This window comes from Hyperolius riggenbachi, chromosome 5 (assembly GCF_040937935.1).
Source record: "Hyperolius riggenbachi isolate aHypRig1 chromosome 5, aHypRig1.pri, whole genome shotgun sequence".
In the NCBI taxonomy this organism is placed as follows: domain Eukaryota; kingdom Metazoa; phylum Chordata; class Amphibia; order Anura; family Hyperoliidae; genus Hyperolius; species Hyperolius riggenbachi.
Genome location: NC_090650.1, coordinates 105259964 through 105282758, shown reverse-complemented (window position 1 = coordinate 105282758; position 22795 = coordinate 105259964). Strand labels below are relative to the sequence as shown.

Sequence of the window (22795 nt, the reverse complement as noted above, 5' to 3'; positions counted from 1 at the left end):
TTAAGAGTGAACTTTTGCAACTGCAGTAACATGCACCCACCTATGGAAAGCTGCCCAGACCACATCTGGGTTTATTAAAAGAGAACTCCACCAAGCACCATACAATGGCAAAAGAGAAGATAGGTGTGTGTCCTAGCTGTACTCAAAGCTGTAGAGTCTGAGCCGGAGCAACTTTGGGTACTTGGAGTCGGAGTTGGTGGTTTATAAACTGAGGAGTCGGGAGTCGGACGATTTTTGTACCAAATCCATAGCCCTGGTAAGTATTAGACTAAGGAGTCAGAGTCTGAGCCATTTTGGGTACCTGGAGTCGGAGTCAGTTGGTGGTATCATAAACTGAGGAGATGGAATCGGATGATTTTTGTACTGACTCCACAGCCCTGGCTGTACTCTCCTAATATTGGGGCCATTGCTGAATCCACATTGTTAAAATGACATCGTCTTCATCGATTATTGAAAGTGCTACTGCTACACTTTGTATCTTCCTGTATTCCCAATTAGTTGACTGCAGACTCCGGTGATTACAGTAGAGGGGCCAGCAGAAAGCTACAAACTTTAAGTGTATCAGGGATATGTTGTACAGCTGTCCGACACCAGGACACTGGGTGGAGTCCTAAACAGAACAGTTTTTGCTGTGGGTTTGTGCACTTGACTACAATAGTACAAAAATCCCTTTCAGGGTCATCCCACACAAGGATGGAGTGGCTAATGGTACCCAGCACATTGGGTACCATGCCCGATGTGCTGTACCCAATGTGGTGGTCTGTCACATGTGTTCCCACTGTCTAAGCAGTGGAGGCATGCTATCTCCTCATAGGGGATTCTCAAATTTCCTTTGTTCTTTTTAAAAACAATCCCTAGAAAGGACTCGTATAAGTCTGGCATACCTACTTGTGTGTGGTATTCTGACAGTTGGACTGTGGAACTGCTTTCCAGGGACAGCTTTTAAAAATTAAGGACATCCTGAGGATCCCCATGAGGAGATGAACAGGAGCAAAACTTAAACTTATATCACTTAGAAGTGATATGGAACCCGTAAAGTTCAAAGGTTTCTGAAAAGAACACAAGGACACCAGGAGCCAAGTATTGAGTAATATTTTCTTGTATCGGTGCCAAATTGTCAGTAAGGCATATTAACCACTTGATGACCACAGTGCTACCCCCCCCCCCCCCCCCCCTAAAGACCAGGCCATTGTTTGCAGTACTGGGCTGTGCAGGCTTTTCAGCCTCCTGCACAGCCCAGCTAAGGAGCCCAGCGATCGGACTCGCCAGCTCTTTTTGTCCCTAAGGGGACATGCCACCGGAGGGGTCCAATTGCTGCGACCTTTTTTTTTTTCCCCAGCCTCTATGAGAGGACGGCGCATCAGCCTATGAGAGGATGGTGCTCCCCGGCCAATCAGAGGCCGGGGATCGCCGATCTCGTACAGCGCTGCTGGGGACCGCAGCGTTGTACAGTTGTAAACAAATGGGACTTCTTTCCCCTTTCGTTTACAAACAGCCTGCTAGCCGCGATCTGCGGCTAGCAGGCTAATCACGGTGGCAAGGAACAATTGCGCATGCGCGCAGCCATTCCCTTTGAAACTGCAGTCCCAGGACTTGACGCCAATTGGCGTTAGGTGGTCCTGGGGCTGCCGCTGCGGTCACGCCCATTGGCGTGAGGCTGTCTTTAAGTAGTTAAATATTGCTCACAAACCCGGGTTGGTCAAATGAAGCAACCACCAATTCTGCATGTGAGGAAGTGCCACTCAGCTTTAGTTGATCTCTTCACAGTGGGTGGCTGCTCTCCAAAAAACGGTTATGACTAATGAGTACGAGGTGCCCAATGTTTTATAAAAGATTTAAAAACCATTTAAAAGGGTGGCAAGTGATGGCCTACCTTCATAATGAACACGATGATAGAGTCAACAAGATATATTGGTGAGGCACATAAAACAGACAAAGCGTACTGCAGTACAAGACTGCTTCCTCGGGTCAATAAGATGTGTCTGCAAGCCCGTGTTTAGCAAGCTTGGAGCACTTCAAGACTCTTAGTAGGTCCAAAGCCTTTCAGTAAGAGGTTCAGAGTTGTCAAATGAATACAACCTACTATAAGTGACAGTTTTATAAAACAACATTTATTTACAGTGCATTTGACTCTGGAACAAATGTATAACTTGTATACTTGAGTATTTACAATTTTACAGTTTTTTGTCACAGTCATCCTTTAATCCCCTTAAAAAACTTCTGCTCTGTGGTAACTGTGCCAGAAGGCTCAGGCAGCCACATTGGATAATTGTGCTGTATGTGTTTGCACTCTCCTTGCACATGAAGTAAATTTGAATAAACCTCATGTTTAGATGTAAATTAAGCATGAACCAGGCATTCAGTAGTGTGTGATAACAGACAATAATTTACCGGTATGTGCTGGTTACAGCAGTTTTATTTAGCTTCAGTGAATCAACTCCATCATGTCCTGACCGGGATTCAAACCTTCAACTCAATTGCTGCAAGGCAAGATTGTCAACCACTTAGCCACCATAGCCACTGGCACACCATAAATGAGATTAGTTGTCCTATTTCATCGTTTGCTCTTTGACTGCTGCTGTTTCAGACAGATAACGGTAAATATAAAAATATAAGGAACTGCATTTTGACTGTAGAAGTGTGTGTTCTTCCTTAATAACACAAACCTAAAAATAAAGGAAAGAAAGGTCGGTTTCTCTGCACAACCAATCAATTTTTAATTTTCAGGGTATCTGAAGAGCAAAACACAAAACATTTAAGGTCTGTTAGCATTCATTCCTGTTCGTGCAAAGCGATAGGAAACTGAGTGGTTTGGGGATCACATGACCTCAGAGTTAACAGACAGGATATAGCAGTCCTCCTGCACATCACTGTTTCCTCTCAGACGCAGCAGAAATAATAGGTCAGTGAAAATGACTGTGAAACGGTGATTAAAGTACAGCTCTTCACCTCTGTCATGTGTGAACCATAAAAATGTCAGCCTCCACTATTTCCAGGCTGGCCTGTGACTTCTATTATTACATGTGTCTCCGGGTTGTGTTTCCCTTTCATGTGGCACTGTTCAGTTTGTAGTAAATACCATCACTTTGTTCCAGTTCCATCAAGCCCAATACTACAATAACTACATGAAATTTCCACAAGCTATTTTTACAGCACTTCCGAGCCAACACATGCAATGATTTACCGGTAGGTGTTTCACAATTCATTCATTAAAACGAATCTGCTTCCTAATGATGTTTTTATCTCTCGAAATATAACAAACGTCCTAATGGTGTTTTTAAAGGAACATTGTTGCTTGAAGTGCATCTCTAGGAATTTTTATTTAGATCTGTTTACGCCCCAGACACTATAACAGCCTGTAAACAGTACAGGCTTAGTATATATACCTCTAAAAACCATGGTTCCATTCACATGCGTGCAGGCTGAGCCCTTCAGTTTTCTGGTGTCAGGTAGTGGACTATTCACATTGTCCGTAGCCTCTCTCAGCATCTCCTGGTTGCGGGCACAATTTGTTCTTCCGCCTGCATAGCCCTATGGAGGATAGTGTGGCCTTGGGTTCCAGTGAGAATAAGCCAGGCTCTTGGATAGTACAGACGTAAAGATGGCCATGCATCTAGCGATGTGGTGGCCAATCGACCATCCGATTGGATAATTAGATTGGATAATAATTATCAAATCAGATGAAAATCGGTGCTGCAACAAGCATGCCTGATCAGTGTGGTCGATTAGGTGCATGATGGTAAAGTCAGGTGATATCGCCCCCAGATGCATGTCTGCTATACTTCCACATTCGGGTCCCATAGGACTACTGGCATATAACACGTACGGCGCATGTGTGGTGTCACACACGCACCCCATGGGCTATAACGCCAGCAGCCATGTGCTGCGCCAATGCGTAAGTACATTGAACACTCTGGGAACAGTGGACATGTAAAGTATCTTAATGCTTTGGCACCAGGAGTAACATAAAACATTTGGGGGGTGCAGATGGGGGCAGTGTCGAATGGCCGATTCCCAAAAGATTTTATGCTGAAATCATTTGGGAATCGGCCTGTGGTGTATGGGCAGCCAACAGATCTCTCTCTGATTAGATTCGGATCAGATTCTGTCTCTTGGTTGATCTGCCCATAGATCGCTAGCTTAAACTGAACAGAGACCCGCTTCTGACTTAAACTAAACCTTAGGGTGCACGCTTGTTTTACTTTATGTGCGTTTTTTGCGAATGTGCAAAAATGCGTTTGTCGCATATTTAATGTAAGTCAATGGAGAATCATACTTTTTAAAAAATTTGTTTTTCGCATGCACAAAAAAAAGTACTTTTTGCAGAATAAATTTGAATTTTGAATGCAGATTCCCATTGATTTTCATTACCTGAGGTAAAAAAAAAAAACAATCACACATGAATGTGCGTTTTAAGGTGAAAAACTGTATGCAAAAAATGTTCAGTTTTTGGCAATGAGAAGTGTGAACCCTGCCATACTCTATTTGATGTGGTTTTTATATGCCCCGTAGGAAAGCATTGCATGCTAATCGTGGTAAGTATACAGGAAGAACCTACATGCTGTGTGATATTGCTGCAATTTACAATGCAGCCCGTAGACTTTCAACACATACGATTTCATGGGAGTTTTTCACTCTGCAGCAAAACACATGAAATTCAAACAAGTGTGCTCCCAGCCTACTTCTAATTGGTTACCATGGGTTACTGCACGAATATCCCTCTATGCAATGCATTTCTCGGTAATGAGAAATTGCTTATTCTCATTTTTCTCCTACTTTCTCATTTCATCCTCCATGCTGTGCCTGTGATTTGTGTGTTATACATTTTCCTTATCATCAGAATTTCCCTTCAATAAATATGTAAGGAAATAGTCCCCATGCTGTGCTTGATACGTAATTGTTTTCTATGGTGTTTGCAAGCTTATTATGCATTATTATGGGCAGGGATGCGTAAGAAGGCCTCCTAATCTGTCCGTGCGTTCTGGACTCCTAAACACATTAATGTATACTAATCAACTGGTCACCATAGAAACTAACCATATTTAGGTGTTAGAAAATAAACATCTTTATTTACCTTTACATCACTTTACATTTTTCTGAAACTTTCACATACTTTTATATTGCAAATATATGCCTTAAAGAAAACCTGAACTGAAAATTAAAAGTCAAAATAAGCATACACAAGTCATACTTGCCTCCCCATGTAGTCTACTCCTCAGTGTCTTTCTCCTGTCCCGCATCCTGTTTGTTCACTGTAATCAATGGAATTCTCCTTCCTCCATTTTGAAAATTGCCATTACCCATAACAGCTTTCTGGTCAGCACACAGTTAAACTGTAACATCGCCCACTTGAGCCATAGGGAAACATGGACATTACTTGGTACATCAGTTTTCCTCTCAGCTATAACTGACAGCAACTGATATTTTACTGACAGCAACTGATATATTTCAGATCTGACAAAATATTGTCAGAACTGGAAGGGATTATTGTCATAAGAAAATGGTGAGCTTCTGAGAGGAACTAATGGCAAGGTAACTATGTAATGTTCATTTGAAGTTACCTCATGTGTTTATTTTAAATATTTGTACTCAGTACAGGTTCTCTTTAAAGGTGAGGAAACCTGTTGCCAGGAATGAGGCTGATTTGTGCAGTTTGCAAAGTTCTTGGTTAAAAACAGTATGCTAAATTCAAAAAGTCATAAGCTTTTACTGGTTCACATACAGTGGTGCTTCAATTGTTTTTAACAATTTTTTTTATTTTTCAGTTTTTCTACATACTGTATATTCTGGCATATAAGACTACTTTTTAACCCTTGAAAATCATCTGAAAAGTCAGGGTTTGTCTTATACGCCAGGTGTCATTGATGCCGGTTGATACGCCCTATCTTGTAACCGACTCTCAGATCTCACTGCTGAGGACTGTAGTGAAGTGGCGCAGGTGCACATGTGAGAGATCTGAGAGGCAGAGAAGGAGGTAAATAGGATACAAGGGTGGGCCAGAAGGGTGAAAGAGGCGTGTTTTATGGGCACACCACAATCTATTCTTCCATACCGCTCTGATAAACAGGGAGACAAGGAGAGCTGACCAAACCGCTTAGGAAGAGTTGACCAATACAACCAGTCAATCACCTATATACTGTTATATACTGGCTACCACATACAGTACAGCACCAGTATCTGTTCATACATAGCATATATGAATTTTTTTATTTTTTTTTATTTGGTGTGTGTTGGAAGAGGGGTAGTCTTATACGGCGAGTATATCACAAACTTTATAGTTTAACTGGAAAAGTTACGGGGTCGTCTTATACGCCCAGTCGAACTAAAGATTTCACCACCTGTGCAATGTAAATCACTGAGAAAATGTAATTTGGGGTGAGGAAAAATGTTATAATGGGAAAACACTGACTAAATAATTTGTAAGTGAATATTGAAAAAAATAAGCAATTTTATTTGCAATGTTATTTTCACTACAGTTCCTCTTTTAGGGGCATAAGATAGATATGTGTATGTACAGTAGCAAGCATATAAATGACAATGCTGTGCTCCTTTTCTCCTTTTCTGCCTGAAAGAGCTAACATTCAGGTATGTAAGTGACAGTTTCTCTCCAGTCGGACCCCGCTGGACTATAGTGTAACCCTCACGGATATGGAATTACAGCCATAAAGCTCTTTCTTTGCAGATAATTGCTTCTGACTGCAAGGGATAGATTAAAAAAGTCTGTAGTTTACTTATTTTAGCTCTCTGAGATGAAGCAGGTTATTTCGGGACACGTGCTGAGCACTAAAACTATTCGCTGCCATAGCAGTAATGTTATACTGCGTGGGTCAAAGTATGGGTTTGATTGCCGGACTCCGAATTACTCCTCCCTCTGAGTTGCTATGACTCATTTATCACGCAAATCCATTAATCTGACTGAAATGGGTTGCAGCTTTTTTTCTGTTAGTGGGCCCGATTGATATTACGATCAAAATGGAGAATCAATTGCCCGAAGAATTGTATCGTTAATGGCCAACTTAGGAACAGCCACTGCCGCCACTAGGACGTGCTCAGTAGGCAGTAGCAGTGTTAGGTAGTCTTGCCCAAGGTCTTCTTACTTAAAGGGAACCTAAACTGAGAAGGATATGCATTTTTCCTTTTAAAATAATACCAGTTGCCTGACTCTCCTGCTGATCCTGTTTCTCTAATACTTTTAGCCACAGCCCCTCAACAAGCATGCAGATCAGGTGCTCTGACTGAAGTCGGACTGGATTAGCTGCATGCTTGTTTCAGGTGTGTGATTCAGCCACTACTGCACCCAAAGAGATCAGCAGGACTGCCAGGCAACTTGTATTGTTTAGAAAGGAAACATCCATATCCCTCTCAGTTTAGGTTCCCTTTAACATAAAGAGCCATTAATCAGTACACTACCCAGCCACCTCAATATTGTACGATAATGTCTAAAAAACTAAATGTACCTTGTGCAAATGTCAGTATTCATGACTTTAAAATCAGGAGACGCGTGTACAGTTTGACCAAGCGATATTCAGTCAACAGATTAGACAAACAATAGAACTGATTTGAATGAAACGTATTAGGCTTCATAAAAGTCAGCTACTACATTGCAGCATAAGAACCTTATTTCTTTAGTGGCGCATGTCTAGCAGTACAGTATTATGTTTTGATTTGCTGCCAATGAAAAAAACTATGAAATATGAATTGTACCAGTAAATTGTGCAGAGATATGTCAGGGTCTCCATCCATAAACTGAAGCACAATAGATGTTTGGTTTAATGCACTAAATGTCCCTGATGCTTTTAATGCAGGTGTTATTTCTCTTTTTTAGGGTTTTGCTAACTTCATTTTATCTCATAATTCACAAACGCCCATTAGAAAACCTTGTAATTTGTTCACAAATTACTTTACTGAACATCAACGAGTGATTCACAGCAGCTTTTCAGCTGTCTATGCCTTGCAAAATAACGAACATTACATTTTGATATGAAATCCAGATTTATTTATGTTTTTCAAATGATAAACATTCATAGACTATTTGACTGAGGCCTGTTTCACATCAGCAACAAGCATTTTAATTGTAGTGCAATTGGATGACCGCATTGCAACGCAACGCTAAAAACAAGCTTTGTAGATACCTGTGGTAATGAGCCTTAATGCAATTCTTGGCAGCAAATCAAATCATAAGTAAGGCTCTTCAGCATTCACTTCCGGTGGTGGAAATATGCGTTGCGAGCAAGTGTCTTGTAAAACTGCTTCCACGCATGCACACCACAACACGGAAATGTTTAAAATATCTGCGACATTGACTGACATGATTTCCGGTCAATAGTGATGTAGCCAACATCACATTTTTGGTTCGCGAATGGCTCCATAGACTTAAATGGAGGTAAACAGCCGTCGAATTTAGCGGTTAATAGCAAAGCCCCCATACGTGCTAGAAAGAAAATTTGCAGGTATGTTAAAGGGCAACTGTAGTGAGAGGGATATGGAGGCTGCCATATTTGTTTCCTTTTCAACAATACCAGTTGCCTGGCTATCCTGCTGGTCTATTTGGCTGCAGCAGTGTCTGAACTCCACCAGAAACAAGCATGCAGCTAAAATTGTCAGATCTGACAATAATGTCAGAAACCCCTGGTCTGCTGCATGCTTGGTCAGAGTCTATAACTACAAGGATTAGAGGCAGAGGATCAGCAGGGCTGTCAGGTAACTCATATTGCTTAAAAGCAAATAAATATTGCAGCCTCCATATACCTCTCACTACAGTTGTCCTTTAAGGAGGATATTCAGAACATGAGGGGGAAAACATTTTCAAAAAGACCTTGTAGTTTTTGAGAAAATCAATGTTAAAGTTGTACTGTGGTACTCTTCACCACCTATGGTGCCCCAGGAGAAGGTAGGGGCAACAACGCCCGGGGGGGGAGGGTTCATGGCGGGATCTGGGAGTCCCCTTTAAGAAGGCGACCCCAGATGTCTGTCCTACCCCCAGGAGTAATGAGTAAAGGGGTACAGAGTACCCCTTGCCTATTTCCACAAAGGAGTTAAATCAAATAAAAATATAACAACGAAAAAAGTCCTTTATTAATCTTAATTAACCAGAATTACTTACCTGCACCTTTAAAAAAAAGTTCCCAAGCCAATATCCTCAGAAATGTCCCACACCAATATCCTCTATCTTGCGACTTTGATTAAAGATCTCTGCCGCTCTGCACACTCGCCACCACACACAGCTGTTCCCCGCCGCACAGCTACTCATTATAGCTAGAGCAAAAGCATCTTTACATTTTGGCTCCAAGGATCCCCCATTGGTCTAATAACAGACCAATGGGTATTCTCCTGATCCCATTGGTCTGTTATTAGACCAATAGGGAGCCTTGGAACCAAAATTTAAATATGCTTCGTATAGCTAGAGCTCTGCTCCGTTCTCCCTCCTGCGTGGCTCCGGCTCTCCTCCCTGCCCACTGCACTTGTAGTGCCCACCCATGCTGTCACCCTGGAGCACCCACAGCGCCCTTATATCAGGCTGAAAAATCACCAAAAAGTAAATGAAAAAGTACTGTCTATTTTTTTTAGTATGTTCTTACTTGTTGATGGTTTAAAATGGATTTTATTGACAATGTGTGAAAATATCACCTAGGAAAAAACTCCCCCTCCCAGTCTTAGCATTTCAGTGGGAGAAGTACTTTTGGCTGGAACACCGAAATACCCTTGGGCGAGGAGCGTAGTATGGCACTAGTGTTATAGCGGCCCCCAGCCGCTAAAATGGCCTACTTCACCCTGGGGACTACTCTTCACTTGAGGAGGGCTCAGTTGGCTCTGAGGCTCTGGGCAATTAGCATCAGCCCTGTTTGCCAGGCAGTAATGCTGAAGTTCTGACTTCAGTAATGTGAGACGCACACATGGAACAAGCTTGCAGCTAAAGGAGACAGAACAAGTCATTGTCATTAGAGATGGCCTATAAGATGCTAATAATACCATATTGCATGCAGATCTAATGCAACTTGCATGCAGGATGGAATTGAGCTATTCAAAATCACCCGGGAGTGCATTTGACAGGCGCAATTCCTAGCTGCTTGCAATTTGCATGCAAGCCAGAATCTTTAGCATCTCATTAACCATCTGTAATCAGCGTTACATGTCCTAGGTGAGTAATTCCGAAAGAGTAATAGTCAGAGGATCAGCACTGCAGCCAGGCAAGTATTATGGTGTAAAGCGAGACAGCAATCATTGCCATCCATATTTCTCTCTGTTCAGGTTTTCTGTAGAATCAGTGTATGAAGCTGAAAAGAGATATGCAAATATGTAATAAGCTTACTGCTGCTGACTGGCATACAGACCACAGTCAGCTCCGCCGGCCTGCGCTGATTTAATGTCTATGGATAGTTTAAACAGAATCAGCATAAAACAGTTTATCTGCTGCTGCTCAGTGAGTCACACTCTTAGCTTATTAAAATAAACCTATTGCTAGAAACACACTTCATGTGAATAAATGGGCATATCAGAGAGGGGAAAGCCATGTTTGCTGAATGCATAATAGTCCGCTTTGTAAGGGCCTGAGCATGCTACGCTTCTTTCTGCAATGCCGATGGCCGTGTGCCTTACATAAATGCACCTGTGATGCTGTCTATTGCAGTATGGTCCCATTTAACTATACTGCATTAGAGATGTAGCGAACGGTTCGCCGGCGAACGGTTCCAGGCGAACTTTGGTGGTTCGCATTCGCCTGGACCAGGCAAACTTTTGTGGAAGTTCGATTCGCCCCATAATGCACTATGAGGGTCAACTTTGACCCTCTGCATCACAGTCAGCAGGCACATTGTAGCCATTCAGGCTACACTAAGCCCTGGAGCCCCCCCCCCCCCTTATATAAGGCAGGCTTGCTGGCCATGACACTCACTCGTGTGCCTGCTGCAAATAGACAGACTAGGGAGAGCTGCTGCAGAATTTTTTCTCCTAGGGAAAGATTAGTTAGGCTCTTGGCTTGCTCCTGGATAATTGTTATTGCTAAAATAGCACCCCGCAGCTCTCTTTTGAGAGCTAATGTTTTCCTGATGTGTTTTTTTTGTGTGTGTGTGTGTGTTGCTCACTGACACTGACATTATACAGCCCTATCTGTTGCAGCTGGACCTTGGTAATTGTTATTACTGAGCCAGCCAGGCCCTGCCTAACTATCTATACTGGGACACCTACCTATGCCTACCTAACTACTGGGGCACCTACTTACCTATACAGGGACACCTACCTACCTACCTATACTAGGGGACCTACCTATGCCTACCTACCTATACTGGGACTCCTACCTATGCCTAGTTTACTACTGGGACACGTACCTATGCCTACCTACCTATACTGGGTCTCCTTTACTGAGGCACCTACCTATGCCTACCTACCTATACTGGGACTCCTACCTATGCCTACCTACCTATACTGGGACTCCTACCTATGCCTACCTACATACAAGAAGATAATAAGGTTGTTGCTTCATTGTGGACAGACCAAATTTGATCAGCTGGACAGTCACTGTTGTTCTATCATTGAGCTACCACAGCCCGGCGACCATATGGGCTGGAAAAATGCCACGGCCTGCACTCTGGCCATGTTGCGCACCAGTCCAGCACGGCCGTCACTACGCAAACAGCTGTTTGCGGTGCGTTACACAGTGAGTTTGGTGTGTCAGTGTGAAGCAGTACTCTAATTACACTCCCTTATTGATGTATAGACATGCAAGATGTTTGAAAGCACTTTAGGCCTGCAATTTAACATTCAATGTGATTTCTGCCCTTAAAACGCTGCTTTGCGTCAAATCCAGATTTTTCCCCGGGTCTTTTGGTGTCTATCCCACTCCGCCACCTGGGGGTCCAGGTGTTAGACCCCTTGAAACATGTTTTCCATCACTTTTCTGGCCAGGATAAATTTTTCTATTTTTCAAAGTTCGCCTCCCCATTGAAGTCTATTGCGGTTCGCGAACTTTTATGCGAACCGAACCTTCCGCGGAAGTTCGCGAACAGGGTTCGTGAACCGAAAATCGGAGGTTTGCGACATCACTATACTGCATGCAACAGTGCATTGTCAGAATAAACCACTGTGCAGCGCATTAGCATGGCAATCAGAGGGTACTGCTTATGTAAAGTCTGTTGTCCCATGGACTGCTTTTGGCATATGAGAGTCTCCTTTACTAAGGAAACCCCAATTTACCAGGATTTAAATAGGTAAAGGGAATTAGTTCTGACTCCTTGCCTATTAAATAGTAAAAAAATGAAATAAATATAAAAAATACCATTGCCAGTCCCGCCAACTGCCCGGCGTTTGTTGTTGCCCGAGATCCTCATTTGTCCACCTACTGGATGGGTGGGGAGCCCCAATGGGCATTTACAGATGCTTCTGCTGGGGCTCCTAGTAAGAAGAGGATGACAGCGGCGGAGGTCACAGAAGATCCAATAGGCAGTGACAAATGGTGGGAGAGAGCAAAGAGCAGCTGGCTCTTGAACCGGGTTAGCGCACTCTGCCTGGGGGAGCGAGGCAGCAGTGGCATGGTGCTGAAGGACAGCGCCACAGCACAAATGCCTTGCTCCCCATTGCTTGGCACACAGAAGCATCACTCAGGCAATTACCTAGTATTCTAGTTATGCTCTTAACGCTACAACTTCGCTCAGGTGAAACTAGCAATTTAATTTGCCGGTAAATCCCAAGCGATGTGAGGTAATAAGAAGCTTGCACGTTTTAGCTTCTTACCACCTCGAATTGCATATGGCCTTTTATCTGGATATATATGGTTATGTGTCACTTATTGGCACATAATCACAACCAGCCAATCAAAGATTTACAAACCAGTCCCTTCACAAATCGATTGCATCGGTACATGCATTCACCACGCACTTGCAACTACACTGCTACCAGTGGAATGTGTACTTTTTGCAAATTGACAGAAAAGAGGTCACAGTGGCATAGTGAGTGGCACTCTCACATTGCAGTGCTGGGTCCCTGGTTTGAATCTTGCATGGAGTTTGTATGTTCTCCCAATATTTGTGTAGGTTTTCTACCACATCCCAAAAACCTACAAATATGTTAATTTGTTTACCTCAAAAATGGCTTTTTACTGCGATGGGCATATGACTATGGTAGGGATTAGATTGTGAGCCCATCTGAAGGACATTTAGTGACATGACTATACACCCTGTACAGCACTGAGTAAGATGTCAGCACTATATAAATACAAAATAAATAATACAAATCAGAGTGAACCCTGAAGCCCCTTTCACACTGGGACGTTTTAATTGCATTGCATTACCCATTTTCAACGCAGGGTGACACTAAAGCAATCCAATCTGATGCTAGGTCAACAGCGCATTATGGGACCGCGTCTGTGGTGACGCACATTGACCAGAAGTCATATAAGTCAATGGTGCAGCAGATATTTTAAACTGTTTGGCGCTATTGTTGCAGTGCGCATTCGCGGACACCAATTTAATCTGGCTCTGCGACAGAAAAAATGCTTGCAATAACTATTTCCGCCACAGGAAGTGAGCAGTAGAGAGCCTCACTAATGATGTGTTTTGCTGCCAAGAATTAACATTAACGCTCATTAACGCAGGTATCTATGAAGCTTGTGTTTTGTGGTGCTATGCGATCTTCTAATTGCACCGCAATGAAAATGCTGGTTGGCGATGTGAAACCAGCCTGAGGCATAAATGTGTGTTTCAGATGACTTCTCCACTCCTACGGTGCTCCTGACATTACTCAGTACCCACAATGCTGAGAGAATGACACTAATGCCCTCCTCATGTACTCTGCCTGATGATCCCATAGAGTACTGTGGTGCTGTCACCTTGGTTTCCCAGCACTCAAGTGGTGGCTTCCTCATATGAAAACAAGCCTCAGTCACTCGTGAATTAGGCCAAATGCTGGTCGCAAAAATTAGTCTTGTACTCGAATGAATAGCATTTCCTGTAGAAACCAGCCATCTTAGCGCTTTACAATAGCGTGTCTGGGGAGGGGTTTGATCCTCTATCGGTTCTCACCAACCTTCTGTTTGCTCTGATGGAAGAATCCCCATTACCAACACTGCAGTTGCACATAGATACTAAAACAACAAGATGTTTGAACATTTATTACTCCTTAGCCAGTGTTTGCGTGGGAGATTTTTTCCCCTGTCCCAGCACTTAATAATCCATCAAGAAGTAATAAACAAGTATGTGGAAGACGGTTAAAGCCACACAGGAGGTCATGATGTTGCCTGTGGCTATTGGCAAGGTGATAATTTGTTACACTAACAAGTTTAAAATTGTGAGATGGGTCAACCAGAGACCTGAGGCCCTGTCGTCGTGCAGCACGCTCTTACCTCCCTCGTAGTGTCAAAAGATAATAGCATGTTACCATACCAGTCATTTCAACCTTTTCTTTACTTGCTTGTTGCAGTCGCTGGCTTGTCCAACACTATAAATAAGATTTGAAAGAGCAATCAGCGACCCGCAGGGGGCTTCCACAATGGATGGCATCATACAGTTAAATTATAGACCACATGCAAACTAAATGTTTTGATTGTTTGGAAAACTGTGGTCACCATTAAGACATGTTTTCTGTATAGTGTGTGGGTGTGACATCATGTGGGTGAAATTCACCTGCATCTCCGACAATGCTGCGTTCTGCAGCTTCCAAAACATGATTCACACATTTATTTTTGTACCACGCTTTATGTGCCTGGATTTATTAGTCGGCTTTACTTAGAAACAGAGAATTGAGCACACAGAATTCCCAGCTGCTTTTAATTTCTTCTGAGCTTTTAAGAAGGTCTTGTGCTGCGCGTTTCAAGAACCATGTTTACAATGATTGCAGTGAAAAGACTCTTCTGTCGCAAGATGACTGTATTTACCTTGACAGAAGAATATATATCTGTCACTTTCTGGACCAGATGTATGGTCTTGCTTTATAGGCATGTGCGGAGGGCATGAGACTTCGCGTTATAGCTTACGACCTGCTCATAAATATGATTGTTAACCAGCTGTTGTCATCACTTACACTAATAATGAGGGTTAAAGCAGCTGAGCTATGTATTTTAATTGGAAGTAAAGATGTTGTTAAATTCCTTTCAATGAGCCCCAGCAGGTCCTCTGCAGTGCATGCTCTCAGTAGCTTTTTTGTCTAATGGCCCGTACCCACCTCGTGATTTTTTCGAAGATTTTGACGACGGGCGATTTTTAATTTTTTTTTGAGTGATGAGCGTTTGTTTCTGCGATCCTGCGACATAAGTACAGGCGCACAATCATGCGAACATCTCTTAGCGCCACGTGGTGATAACGCCCGTCATGGTGAATTGGATCTTTAAGATCCCGGACGACTCTCACGCAAAGTACCGTGATCACTTGAAGTCTTGCTCACATCCATCGTGTAATGTTGCCTGACGTCGCACATACCAGCCGACCGGAAGATGGAGGTAAAAAGGATCAGGGAGCGCTCGTCGTCAGGGAGACATCACTGGATCCATCTTCCTGCATCGCAAGGTGTGTATGTAGCTTTACTTAGGACGATGAATTCACCACCTGTCAGCTGCTCTCTTGCATCGGCCGGGCCCTTATTAGTGCACAATACCTGTGGTGGACAGCTGGAGTCACCATGGAGTCATATTGTGGCATTGCTGCAGCCGTGCTAGGATACAAGATGCTGTGATTCTCTGCTGCCAGGGGGTAAATTCACCATGTGTCAACTGTTGGCATGCATGGCGTTACAAACACTTCCATTTGGCTGCATTTTAATTACATGCAAATGGCATTCGTGCATGGCTGACAAGGTGCTGAAATGCCCAACAAGTGTGTAGTTCAGCCTACCATCTGAAAGAGGCCTTAACCTCTGCATTGGTGTGATGATAGTGGTGGTGACTTCTCACCAAAGCTCAGTGAAGAGTTGAGTTACTTGGTTGTAGCAGAAATAAAGGAGAAGATTGATCAGGTGATGGAATTATACAGCTGTGATAGGCTATGAACACTTCCTGCTTTAGCCTGCTCAGTGACACATGATCGTATCCACAAATAAGATCCTTTCATGCCTATCACTTGATCAAACTGATCACATGCTTCTCCACATGCTCTGCTACAGACAAACAATACTAGTAGAATGGAGTTTACACAAACTAGTAACTCAACTTAGTAAGTAACTTTCAGTTTAAATACAATTCCATTGCTTTAAAGCATACATCTCAAACTCTGGCCAGCGGGCCAAATCTGGCCCTCAGAGCCATCAAATTTGGCCTCAAGTGATTTCCTCATTTTGCATTATGTTTTGCCCATTTTAGACCACCAGGCAAACCAAACTGAGGGTAAAGCCCTAGATCACCAGAGAAGCCATATGGGGGATGATAAAGCACTAGACACCAAGGACCTGTTTAGGGGTGTGAGGGGAGACCACTAGACATCAAAGAACTATTTAGGGGTGGGGGGGGGAACCACTAGACACCGGGGAACTGTATAGGGGAGAGGGTGGGACCACTAGACATTAGGGGCTGTATATGGAACAGAGGAGGCCACTACACATTAGAGAGCTGCATATGGGAGAGAGGAGGCCACTAGACACCAGGGAACTACACAGGGGAGGTAGGGCGGCCGTAAGACAACAGGGAACTGTATAGGAAGAGTGAGGACCACTATTCACCAGGAAACTGTATAGGGGAAGGAGGACCACTAGAAAACTTTATGGGGGGGGGGGGCCACTAGAAATCCAGGGAACTTTATAAGGGAACGAGGCAGCCCTTACACATGAAGGTTGTCCTGTGACTTGGTCCCAGTGTTCAATTAAATGTTCGACCCACTTCGTATTTGAGTTTGACACCCCTGCTTTAAAACAAAGCTGAAATAAACTTTCCTCCACTTTATCCCATGTCCTACTGTTTATACAGTGCACTGTGTCATTTCACCTTCTTCCAAGAGCCGCTGATTTTTATTTTGCATCTTTGCTTTTTGAAAACTCTATAATTCACCATGACTACAGAGCTAATTTTCTGGCTGCTGCTCCAGACACTAGAGGGTTATCTGTATTAATAAAATTAATTATATGAAAAAATAAACAAAGGGTTATCTGTGTCATCTTAGTCACTCCTTTGCCAGATGTTTACTGTCACTAGCAATATAAAATCCACAAGGACCAGCACACTCAGGGATTTCTTCCAAAACTCATAGAAATCTTTATTATAGAATCTTCAACATCATAAACATTAAAATACGTCACTGGGACAATCCAGCAATACCATAACTGCCAAAGACGGTCATTGTCCATTGAAAGCCTAGTCCTCAAGCAGACGGAGTATTTATAGCAGTCGGGTAGACAAAGGTCACCATCATATAAAAAGTCCAAACATCACGGCGACAGCCAAGAGCTGTTCCGGAAATCCAGCCCGTTTTCAAGCCAAGTACACAACCAAGTTCATAACCAAGAAGTGCTCAAGCCAAGAAAAAAGGAATCCTTCTGCAAAGCACAACCAAAGTCAAAACCAAAGCAAATTATTCTTCAAAAACCAGTGATTTAGACCATTTATTTCTGCACGGTTAGTTAGTGCTATTTGGGTGGGTCTAGTAGGTGGTAAGGTTAGATACAGGAGAAGGGGGTTGGTTAGGGTTTAGCCTATGGTAAGAGTAAGATTAGGATTGAGCTAGGTTAGCGAATACAAGTAGCCACGTATCAAATTGGCCCCAATTAATCTGATTGCCTGTACAGTCAAACTCATACTGTGCAGAGGCCTGACATCATTCAGTATGTTCATGTTTAACCAAGAACTTCGTATCTTAGAGGTTATTGTGTGCTCATCCCAACTCCCAAGCAGTGCTCAGCCAATCAGTGACTGAAGTATCGCCACTTCAGTCAGGTTCAGTAACTAGTGCATATATCATAATGGAGCCTTGCTCATATGGCAACTGCAAGAAGAAATTGTGTATTGAAGGGCAGTTATATTTTTTATCCCAGAACACAACATATAGTACATCGTGTTTGAGCGGTGCCATTTGAAAACATCATGGAGGTGATCCTTTGTTAGTAATGATCATGTCTAGGAGAACTCCTGGAGAAGCAGGTGATTTGTTTTATCAGCTGACAAATTTGCAAAGCTCTACTTTGCTGTGAACACATCCTGCTTTAGCACATGATCATTACTAGTAAATCAGAGACTTATATCTATTATCTGACCAAACTAATCATATGCTTCTCCATGAGATCTAGACATGACCATCACTAGAGAGAGACATGACTGTCTCTACACTTTGTTCTGAAGAGAATAAGGGTTCAACCTCACTGCTATAGATAATTATTTATATATATTGGCTGTATAACCGCATTTATGCTTTGTGGAAGATACATTAACAAGTTATCTCAAACTGGACTTGTATTTGCATCCAGGTTGAGTTTCTGCTAGCACAATTAGGATATACCGGTTTGTCCTGTCAATCAGCAGTGGGCGCATGTGTGTACGCCCGGTGCGCAATCATGTCAGGACTTAAACTTCAGAGATTGGTGAATGGGAACATGTGTTCCCTGAGCCAATCAAAGTCCCTGTATATGAATAAACATGACTCCAATCAGGAGTCATGTCAATTCATAACAATGGAAGTAAAAAGTAAAGTATAAAAAAAGATTGAACACTTCCTGGTAGCCCAGGGTAGTGTTTGTAGTGCCATCTTGTGGCCAAAAAGTAGTTACCAAACAGAAACACTTGTAAAATAATAAGAAAAAAAATGAGACAGGTTTTTTAAAACAAATACATAAATAGTTACCTTAAGGACTCGTTTTTTTTTTTAATATGTATGTCATGAGGCTATATTACTGTTATTTTAACATATTAGGGCTTGTAATTATTGATCGGGTAAAAAAAAAAAAACACAACAGAAAAAATACCTTTATTTCCAAATAATATATTGTCGCCATACATTGTACTAGGAATATATTTTAAATGTTGTGATAGGCGGGACACATGGAAAAATAAAATGCACAGGTCTTGCCTAAAGTAGCATTGTTTATTTTAAAACTATAGGGGATGGCATTGGAGAAATAGGCCCATATGCAATTACTTCTTTCTCTTGCGTTGTCTCCTAGGAGATAATTTTCATCTTCTCTTTAAATTATACAGGTGACGTGACATGATGAGATAAACATGTATGTACAGTGCCAAGCACACAGATAACTTTGCTGTGTTCTTTTTTTCTTTCTCTGCCTGAAAGAGTTAAAAATAAGGTATGCAAGTCACAGTGACAGTTTTTGTCCGGGGCAGAACAGGGGCGCACCATAGTGTAGTCCTCATAGATAAGGAATTACAGCCATAGAAAAACATACTTGCAGAAAATGGCTTCTGAGAGCAGCAAAGAAATAAAAAGAGCCAATAGTCCAAAGATTTTAGTTCTGGCATGCTTAACCACTTGAGGACCACAGTCTTTTCACCCCTTTTTCTCCATTCAGACCACTGCAGCTTTCACGGTTTATTGCTCGGTCATACAACCTACTATCTAAATGAATTTTACCTCCTTTTATTTACCTCCTTTTCTTGTCACTAATACAGCTTTCTTTTGGTGCTATTTGATTGCTGCTGCGAGTTTTAGTTTTTATTATATTCATCAAAAAAAGACATGAATTTTGTGTGCTAACATTTTTCAAATAAAGTAAAATTTCTGTATACATTTTTGTCCAAATTTATTGTGCTACATGTCTTTGATAAAAAAAAAAAAAAACATTCAGTGTATATTTATTGGTTTGGGTAAAAGTTATAGCGTTTACAAACTATGGTGCCAAAAGTGAATTTTCCCATTTTGAAGCATCTCTGACTTTTCTGAGCATCTGTCATGTTTCATGAGGTGCTAAAACTGCAGGATAGTATAAATACCCCCCAAATAACCCCATTTTGGAAAGAAGACATCCCAAAGTATTCAGTGAGAGGCATGGCAAGTTCATAGAAGATTTTATTTTTTGTCACAAGTTAGCGGAAAATGACACTTTGTGACAAAAAAAAAATTCAATTTTTGCTAACTTGCGACAGAAAAAATGAAATCTGCCACAGACTCACTATGCTCCTCTCTGAATACTTTGAAGTGTCTACTTTCCAAAATGGGGTCATTTGTGGGGTGTGTTTACTTTCCTGGCATTTTGGGGGGTGCCTAATTGTAAGCACCCCTGTAAAGCCTAAAGGTCTCATTGGACTTTGGGCCCCTTAGCGCAGTTAGGCTGCAAAAAAGTGCCACACATGTGGTATTGCCGTACTCAGGAGAAGTAGTATAATGTGTTTTGAGGTGTATTTTTACACATACCCATACTGGGTGGGAGAAATATCTCTATAAATGACAATTTTTTTTATTTTTTTTTACACACAATTGTCCATTTACAGAAATATTTCTCCCACTCAGCATGGGTATGTGTAAAAATACACCACTAAACACATTAAACTACTTCTCCTGAGTACGGTGATACCACATGTGTGGCACTTTTTTGCACCCTAACTGCGCTAAGGGGCCCAAAGTCCAATGAGTACCTTTAGGATTTCACAATTCATTTTGAGACATTTGGTTTCAAGACTACTCCTCACGGTTTAGGGCCCCTAAAATGCCAGGGCAGTATAGGAACCCCACGAATGCCCCCATTTTAGAAAGAAGACACCCCAAGGAGTTCCGTTAGGAAAAAAGTGAGTTCATAGAAGATTTTATTTTTTGTCACAAGTTAGCGGAAATTGATTTTTATTGTTTTTTTTCACAAAGTGTCATTTTCCGCTAACTTGTGACAAAAAATAAAATCTTCTATGAACTCACCATACTCCTAACGGAATACCTTTTGGTGTCTTCCTTCTAAAATGGGGTCATTTGTGGGGTTCCTATACTGCTCTGGCATTTTAGGGGCCCTAAACCGTGAGGAGTAGTCTTGAAACCAAATGTCTCAAAATGACCTGTGAAATCCTAAAGGTACTCATTGGACTTTGGGCCCCTTAGCGCACTTAGAGTGCAAAAAAGTGCCACACATGTGGTACCACCGTACTCAGGAGAAGTAGTATAATGTGTTTTGGGGTGTATTTTTACATATACCCATGCTGGGTGGGAGAAATATCTCTGTAAATGACAATTTTTTGTTGTTTTTTTTTACACACAATTGTTTATTTACAGAGATATTTCTCCCACCCAGCATGGGTATGTGTAAAAATACACCCCAAAACACATTATACTACTTCTCCTGAGTACGGCTATACCACATGTGTGACACTTTTTTGCAGCCTAGGTGCGCTAAGGTGCCCAACTTCCTATTCACAGGTCATTTTGAGGCATTTGGTTTCAAGACTACTCCTCACGGTTTAGGGCCCGTAAAATGCCAGGGCAGTATAGGAACCTCACAAGTGACCACATTTTAGAAAGAAGACACCCCAAGGTATTCTGTTAGGAGTATGGTGAGTTCATAGAAGATTTTTTTTTGTCACAAGTTAGCGGAAATTGACACTTTGTGAAAAAAAAACAATAAAAATCAATTTCCGCTAACTTGCGACAAAAAAATAAAATCTTCTATGAACTCGTTATACACCTAACGGAATACCTTGGGGTGTCGTCTTTCTAAAATGGGCTCACTTGTGGGGTTCCTATACTGCCCTGGCATTTTAGGGGCCCTAAACCGTGAGGAGTAGTCTTGAACCCAAATGTCTCAAAATGACCTGTGAAATCCTAAAGGTACTCATTGGACTTCGGGCCCCTTAACGCAGTTAGGCTGCAAAAAAGTGCAACACATGTGGTACTGCCGTACTCAGGAGAAGTAGTATAATGTGTTTTGTGGTGTATTTTTACATATACCCATGCTGGGTGGGAGAAATATCTCTGTAAATGACAATCTTTAGATTTTCTTTTTTTACACACAATTTTTACGTTTTTTTTTACACACAATTGTCCGAACGGCCGGCGGGTTACTGCACAAGGGAGGCGGAGCCTGTCGCCGGCGCCTGATCACGTCACGCGTGATGCACTCGGCTCATAACCACACCCGCCGCCGCCGATGGGCGTATTGCGGTCGTTTGGGCCCAGCCCTTGCCGCCGCCCATCGGCTTAAGGCGGTCGGCAAGTGGTTAAATGCATGAGTCATTGAGTAGACAATGAAATAGTAAAAGCTTAAAAAGTAGATTTAAAATAAAAACTCTGGGATATCTAAAAAAAAAAAGTCATTTTTATGAGGAGGATAGAGGACAATGTTTATCTCATCAGTTTATTTTCACCTCATGTTTCCTTTAAAATATCTTTAACCACTTGCCGACCGCGCACTCATAACGCGCGTCGGCAAAGTGGCAGCTGCAGGACCAGCGACGCAGTATTGCGTCGCCAGCTGCAGGCTGATTAATCAGGAAGCAGCCGCTCGTGCGAGCGGCTGCTTCCTGTCAATTCACGGCGGGGGGCTCCGTGAATCGGCGGCCCGCAGGCTTAATGTAAACACAAGCGGAAATAATCCGCTTTGTTTACATTTGTACGGCGCTGCTGCGCAGCAGCGCCGTAAGGCAGATCGGCGATCCCCGGCCAATCAGCGGCCGGGGATCGCCGCCATGTGACCGGAGACAGCCTGTCGCTGGCTGCACAGGACGGATAGCGTCCTGTGCAGCCCGGCTTACCAGGGGGGGCCAGGTAGGAGAGGGAGGGGGAGGATTTCGCCGCGGAGGGGGGCTTTGAGGTGCCCCCCCCCCCCCGCAACACCCGCAGGCAGGAGCGATCAGACCCCCCCCAGCACATCATCCCCCTAGTGGGGAAAAAAGGGGGGCGATCTGGTCGCTCTGCCTGCACGCTGATCTGTGCTGGGGGCTGCAGAGCCCACCCAGCACAGATCA

At 42.8% G+C, this 22795-nt stretch overlaps 1 protein-coding gene and 1 long non-coding RNA gene across 3 annotated transcripts in view; one reads left to right on the top strand and one right to left on the bottom strand.

The window, feature by feature from the left end:
• The window catches only part of RFTN1 (raftlin, lipid raft linker 1), a 456281-nt gene that overhangs the window by 392211 nt on the left and 41275 nt on the right, over window positions 1-22795 (top strand). The window lies entirely within an intron of this gene.
• Window positions 2453-22795, bottom strand: part of LOC137518364 (uncharacterized) — a 44980-nt gene continuing 24637 nt past the window's right edge. Inside the window, exon 3 of the long non-coding RNA XR_011020800.1 lies at window positions 2453-2666. This is a non-coding gene — a long non-coding RNA (uncharacterized lncRNA). The remainder of the gene's footprint in view (window positions 2667-22795) is intronic.